Source organism: Musa acuminata, unplaced genomic scaffold, assembly GCF_036884655.1.
Source record: "Musa acuminata AAA Group cultivar baxijiao unplaced genomic scaffold, Cavendish_Baxijiao_AAA HiC_scaffold_1126, whole genome shotgun sequence".
In the NCBI taxonomy this organism is placed as follows: Eukaryota; Viridiplantae; Streptophyta; class Magnoliopsida; order Zingiberales; family Musaceae; genus Musa; species Musa acuminata.
The window spans coordinates 1,517,081-1,524,580 of NW_027021339.1; positions in this window are offsets into that span (position 1 = coordinate 1,517,081).

The following is a 7,500-nucleotide window of genomic DNA, read 5'->3' on the forward strand; positions in this document are numbered from 1 at the left end:
CATATTTACAAGCAAAATGACCCAAAACCATAAGAAAACATGCTGTCAAGCAGCTGTACATGCGGGTGCGAGCGACGAACGGTTCGTTGAACGGAGTTGTTGCGGGTGCGCGACGACCGTTCGTGACATTCTCCCCCACTTAAACTGTCGACGCCCTCGTCGACGCTTGTTGGTAGTTGTTGATGACTTCTTCTTCATGTCGCAGGGCGTCTTCAGGCTCCCAACTGGCTTCAGTTCGGGGAAGCTTTCGCCACTTCACCAAGTACTCTGTCTGCTCTGCTCCGTTGGGTAGCTTTATCTTGCGATCCGCCAGAATGGTTTCCACTCGCTTCTCGTAGGAGGCTGTGATGGGAGGTAGCCGAGTTGGAATACTTCGAGAAGCATCTTGCGGATCCGAATGGTAGGCCTTCAGGTTGCTGGCGTGAAGAACGTTGTGAATTTTGAACCACGCCGGCAGCTGCAACTTGTAAGAAACATTGCCTACTCTGCTGATAATTGGGAAGGGCCCTTCATACTTACGCACCAATCCTTTGTGGACTCTTTTCCTGAAGAATTGGAGTGATGCTGGTTGGAGCTTTACCAACACCAAGTCGCCAACTTTGAACTCTTGTGGTCGCCTTCCCAAGTCTGCCCACTTCTTCATCCGTTTTGCCGCCTTCTCCAAGTAAGCCCGCGCAATATCGGCATTTCGATGCCACTCCTTTGCGAAATGGTAGGCTGATGGACTACTCCCAGTATAACCAATTGCCATAGTGTGCGGAGTCGACGGTTGTTGTCCTGTGATAATTTCGAAGGGGCTCTTGTTGGATGCAGAGCTCCGCTGCAAGTTGTAGGAGAATTGGGCGATGTCCAACAGCTTCACCCAATCTCGTTGATTGGCACTCACGTAGTGCCGGAGATACTGCTCTAAGAGCGAATTTATTCTTTCAGTTTGACCATCCGTCTGGGGGTGGAGGCTTGTAGAGAAGTATAACTTTGACCCCAACAATTTGAATAGCTCGGTCCAGAATCGTCCCAGGAACCGAGCGTCTCGATCACTAACAATATTGTGTGGGACTCCCCAATACTTCACTACACCCTTCATCATCAGTCTGGCCGCCTCTTCAGCTGAACAGTGTAGGGGAGCAGCAATGAAAGTTGCATACTTTGAAAACCGATCGACCACCACAAGTATCGATCCAAGTCCCCCTACAGGCGGCAAGCTAGATATGAAGTCTAAGGGAATGCTCTCCCATGGCCTTTCTGGTACAGGCAACGGCTCCAAAAGTCCCACCGGCTTCCGTTGCTCCACCTTGTCTTGTTGGCAAGTAAGGCATGTTCGAACATACTCCTCCACATCAATCCCCATCTTTGGCCAGTAGAAGGCCCTCTCCACGAGAGCCAATGTTCTGTGAATGCCGGGATGTCCAGCCCAAAGGGAATCGTGACACTCTTTCAAGAGTTCACGCCTTAAATTGTCCACTCGGGGAACATAAACTCTATTCCCTTTTGTGTAAACAAGTCCCTCCTGGCCCCAAAATCGTCGTGCCTTGCCTTCTTTGATGAGCTGCATCAGGATAACTGCCTGGGGATCACTATACAGTCCATCTCTGATTCGAGAAAGGAAGTTGGAATGTAACTGACTTGTTTGGCCTCTGCCCTCCAGTTGTGCAGCATTCACGCACTCCACCTTCCGACTCAGCGCATCGGCCACGACATTCGCCTTCCCGGGCTTGTATTCCATTGCCATATCAAATTCAGCCAGGAAGTCCTGCCACCGTGCTTGCTTTGGGGAGAGCTTCTTCTGAGTTTGGAAATAACTCAGGGCGATGTTGTCTGTCCTCAGCACAAATCGCGACCCGAGGAGGTAGTGTCGCCAAACTCGTAGGCAGTGGATCACCGCTGTCATCTCCTTCTCATGCACTGGATACCGCCTCTCGGTCTCGTTGAGTTTGCGGCTCTCGTAGGCCACCGGATGACCTTCTTGCATGAGTACTCCACCAATAGCAAAGTCCGAAGCATCGGTATGGACTTCAAAGGGCTCTCCATAGTTTGGCAATTTGAGCACTGGTTCTTCCAGAACAGCAGCCTTCAGATCTTGGAATGCTATCTCACATTTGTCAGACCACTTCCAAGGCTGCTCCTTCTTCAGCAACTCCGTCAGTGGGGTTGCCCGCTTCGAATATCCTGAAATGAAGCGTCGATAGTAGTTGACGAATCCAAGGAAGGATCTCAACTCTGGCACCTTCTTTGGTGTTCGCCATTCCGCAACTGCTTGCACCTTCGACTTGTCCATCCGAATGGAGCCACCACCGATTCGATGCCCTAAGAATAGGATCTCAGTTTGAGCAAAGTAGCATTTCTCCCTTTTTACGAACAAAGTGTTCTCCCTAAGAACCTTGAAAATCGTCCGAAGGTGCTTGACGTGCTCCTCGAGCGTTTGGCTGTAGACGACGATATCGTCCAAGTAGACGACCACGAACTTATCCAAATACTCCTTGAATAGTTGGTTCATGAGAGTACAGAATGTGGCCGGAGCGTTGGTTAAGCCAAAAGGCATCACCAAGAACTCAAACGCTCCATACCTGGTCACACAGGTAGTCTTCGCTTCGTCGCCTTCAGCAATGCGCACCTGCCAATACCCCGACCGAAGGTCGAGTTTTGAGAAATACTTGGCCTTGCCCAGTTGGTCGAACAAGTCCGCGATGAGCGGGATGGGATACTTGTTCTTCACCGTTACTTTGTTGAGGGCTCGATAGTCGACGCATAATCGGAGGCTCCCATCTTGTTTCTTCTGGAAGAGAACTGGAGCTCCGAAAGGTGCTTTTGAGCTGCGGATGAGACCACCGCTTAGCAGTTCACCTAACTGCTTCCTGAGTTCGGCCAACTCTGGCGGGGGCATGCGGTAGGGTGGTCTCGCTGGAGGCTTCACTCCTGGCTCCAGCTCGATACTGTGATCCACGCCTCTGCGTGGTGGGAGAGTCTTCGGCAACTCGGGTGGCATAACGTCTTCGAACTCCTTCAAGACGTTCGCCACTACAGCAGGTTCTTGAATGGCCTCTTCGTTGAGTGGCTCTAGCTTCATAGCAGCCACGAATGTCAGTTCGCCCTTTCGCACCCCTTTCTTCAATTGTAAGGCCGAAATGTGTTGGGGCTCCTTGGTTCCTCTCCGAGAGACGGGAACCACGCAGGGGTCATCGCCTCCCATCATACATAGGGAGTTTAAGAACGGCATCGGCACCAACTTCGCCGCATGCATAAACTCCATTCCAAGAATCACTTGGAAGTCGTCCAGTGGCACGGCCATCATGTTGGTGTTACCGCTCCAAGTCCCGATTTTGATAGGAACACCCTTCGCCAACCCGGAGATTCGCCTGGCCTCCGAGTTCACCGCCTTCATTCGGCTTGGGCTCTTCTCCAATGTCAACCCAAGTCGCTGTGCTTCGCGATCGGCTATGAAGTTGTGGGTAGCGCCCGTGTCCACCATTGCACGGGTCGTTTGGCCATTTAGCTTAATGTCCACATACATTAGTTCGCTGCTTCCTGCTTTTTGTGCCTTCGTCTTCGTGTTCTCCCCCACTTGACCCCGCATAGCGTTCAACAGACGCATTGCTCCCATTCGGGGTCCTTGCGACTCCTCCTCGTCGCTGCTGGATTCTGAGCTGCTCGAACTAAGAGCAACAGCTTTGCCCTTGTCCGATCGGGGAGGGTGGATGGAAGCTGTCAAAGCGTTGAGTGCCTGCTTCTGTGGGCACTCCCTTACCATGTGCGGTCCTCCGCACAAGAAGCATCCTCCAGGTTTTGAGGCCTTGCCTTTTGGGTTCGGCCCTTTGTGGGAGCTCTTCTTCTTCTGTTCGCCCCCGAGATCTTTCCCTCGAGAATGTTTTGGAGGGCGATTGCTTGAAGATTGTTTCCTTCTCGCTGGGTCTTCAGAGGAAACGAAGTCGGTGAGCCTTTCTGCAGCTGCAATTGCCCCGACCACGTCGGTAACATTCCTTCGATTCAGCTCTTGCTGAGCCCATGGTTTCAGACCATCAAGGAAGCTGAACAACTTGTCCTTCTCGGACATGTCCTGTATGTCCAGCATCAGTGCAGAAAACTGCTTTACATAGTCTCGGATGGTGGTACTTTGGCGGAGTTGTCTCAACTTCCTTCTTGCGACGAACTCTGTGTTCTCCGGTAGGAACTGAGTTCTCAACTCCCGCTTCAAGTCTTCCCATGTGTCGACTCGACACCGACCTTGTTGGATCTCCTCCCAACGAGTTCGCCACCAAAGTTTCGCATCTCCATTCAGATACATTGTTGCTATTGAAACTTTGGTATCTTCAGAATCGGGCCTCGTAGCTCGGAAGTATTGCTCCATGTCGAACAGAAAGTTCTCGAGCTCCTTGGCATCTCTGGCCCCTCCGTATCCATGGGGCTCAGGTGCCCTCAAGTTTTGTGGCGGTGCAACGCGGGTGTTGCCTCCTCCCGCATTTAGCATTCTTGTGAGCATAGCCACCTTCGCCGTGAGTTCCGCCACAACGTCTTGCAAGTGCTGCACGGAGTCCTTGGTGTCATCGGACAGTCGGTCGACTAGGGCCTCGACCTTGTCGATCCTGGACTCCGCTTCCTCTTGCGAGCTCTCTACCCCAACAAGTCTTTGTTGGCCATGGTAGAGTTCCTCCATGCTCGCTTCCAGAACATCTAGGCGGGTTTCCGCCGTCGTGAGTCTCTCCTTATGACTCTTTTTTCCTGTTAGCGCACCAGATTGCGCTTCCTCCGCTCGCGGAGAGTTGCCAACTTCTCGCTCATCCTGTTCGCTGCCGCGATCCTCGTGAGCGGCTCCAACAGCATGAGAGCGAGTGTGCACATGCAGCCCACCTGCGGCTGCTTGGGGCAAGGTTCCGGCTTGCCCCGTCTTGCTTGATTCGCCACGATGCTTTGCCATGGCGAAGTTGCGAAGTTCGTTCGCTGTTCGATCGAAGAGCTTGCCCGCTCTGATACCACAATGTCACGACCTTAGCTGGAATTGCCTAAGGCGTGAGGCACCCTTGCGGCCAAAGACGCGAACTTAGCTTGCGTTGCCTAAGTCGCGGGTCACCCTCGTTGCAAAGACGCGAAACTTAGCTTGCGTTGCCTAAGTCGCGCTTTGCCCTTGCGATCTTGCTCCGCAAGGATCAGCCACTTTGTAACCTCTCGCAGGTCCCGAAGGACCTGTAAAAGAGAAAGAAAGTTAGATCGAAAGAACGAGCAACGGACAAGTCCCGAAGTCTCGCGAAAAGGGAAGCTTTACAAGCAAATCGTCGAACACCTTGTGTGCACAAGAGAAAAGAGGGAGGGGGAGAAAAACAAGGCTTTCAAGGATGAACGAACAGCTGCAAGCCCACAAACAGCCGCTCACCTGGTCCCGGACGCAACACCAAGTTCCCGTAAAGGTCACGTGCGAACTTGCGAAAGAGTGTTCAACGCCCGGTATATAACCGAAGCCCCATCCAGCCATGTGCCACCCGGGGGGTTCCTGGGGTCTGAGCTGGCTGACATTTTGGTGAGCGGAGGCAGCACTCCGCTCACCTCCCGCGGCACGCGAAAACGGCTCCGTTTTGGGCTGTTTTGGGGCTGTTTTGCTCGGTTTGGTGAACGGTCGCTTTGCAACGCTGCAGCTTGTTCGAACTTACATATTTACAAGCAAAATGACCCAAAACCATAAGAAAACATGCTGTCAAGCAGCTGTACATGCGGGTGCGAGCGACGAACGGTTCGTTGAACGGAGTTGTTGCGGGTGCGCGACGACCGTTCGTGACAGGGTGGCACAGGGCTGGATGGGGCTTTCGTATAGCAGGGACGGTGCTGCCTCTCGCTTCGCTCGCTGTCCGCCGCTCGCCGCTCGCTCGCGCAGCCAAAAATGGCCAGTTTTGTCCCGTTTTTGGGCCGTTTTGGCCTGTTTTTGGGCTGTTCTTGCGTCGCGCGGTGACCGTCGTGAGCGGAGCAAAATGTCAGCCATCTCAGCACCCTGGAACCCCCCGGGTGGCACAGGGCTGGATGGGGCTTTCGTATAGCAGGGACGGTGCTGCCTCTCGCTTCGCTCGCTGTCCGCCGCTCGCCGCTCGCTCGCGCAGCCAAAAATGGCCAGTTTTGGCCCGTTTTTGGGCCGTTTTGGCCAGTTTTTGGCCTGTTCTTGCGTCGCGCGGTGACCGTCGTGAGCGGAGCAAAATGTCAGCCATCTCAGCACCCTGGAACCCCCCGGGTGGCACAGGGCTGGATGGGGCTTTCGTATAGCAGGGACGGTGCTGCCTCTCGCTTCGCTCGCTGTTCGCCGCTCGCCGCTCGCTCGCGCAGCCAAAAATGGCCAGTTTTGGCCCGTTTTGGCCAGTTTTTGGCCTGTTTTTGCGTTGCGCGGTGACCATCTTGAGCGGAGCAAAATGTCAGCCATCTCAGCACCCTGGAACCCCCCGGGTGGCACAGGGCTGGATGGGGCTTTCGTATAGCAGGGACGGTGATGCCTCTCGCTTCGCTCGCTGTCCGCCGCTCGCTGCTCGCTCGCGCAGCCAAAAATGGCCAGTTTTGGCCCGTTTTTGGGCCGTTTTGGCCTGTTTTTGGGCTGTTCTTGCGTCGCGCGGTGACCGTCGTGAGCGGAGCAAAATGTCAGCCATCTCAGCACCCTGGAACCCCCCGGGTGGCACAGGGCTGGATGGGGCTTTCGTATAGCAGGGACGGTGCTGCCTCTCGCTTAGCTCGCTGTCCGCCGCTCGCCGCTCGCTCGCGCAGCCAAAAATGGCCAGTTTTGTCCCGTTTTTGGGCCGTTTTGGCCTGTTTTTGGGCTGTTCTTGCGTCGCGCGGTGACCGTCGTGAGCGGAGCAAAATGTCAGCCATCTCAGCACCCTGGAACCCCCCGGGTGGCACAGGGCTGGATGGGGCTTTCGTATAGCAGGGATGGTGCTGCCTCTCGCTTCGCTCGTTGTCCGCCGCTCGCCGCTCGCTCGCGCAGCCAAAAATGGCCAGTTTTGGCCCGTTTTTGGGCCGTTTTGGCCAGTTTTTGGCCTGTTCTTGCGTCGCGCGGTGACCGTCGTGAGCGGAGCAAAATGTCAGCCATCTCAGCACCCTGGAACCCCCCGGGTGGCACAGGGCTGGATGGGGCTTTCGTATAGCAGGGACGGTGCTGCCTCTCGCTTCGCTCGCTGTCCGCCGCTCGCCGCTCGCTCGCGCAGCCAAAAATGGCCAGTTTTGGCCCGTTTTGGCCAGTTTTTGGCCTGTTTTTGCGTTGCGCGGTGACCATCTTGAGCGGAGCAAAATGTCAGCCATCTCAGCACCCTGGAACCCCCCGGGTGGCACAGGGCTGGATGGGGCTTTCGTATAGCAGGGACGGTGATGCCTCTCGCTTCGCTCGCTGTCCGCCGCTCGCTGCTCGCTCGCGCAGCCAAAAATGGCCAGTTTTGGCCCGTTTTTGGGCCGTTTTGGCCTGTTTTTGGGCTGTTCTTGCGTCGCGCGGTGACCGTCGTGAGCGGAGCAAAATGTCAGCCATCTCAGCACCCTGGAACCCCC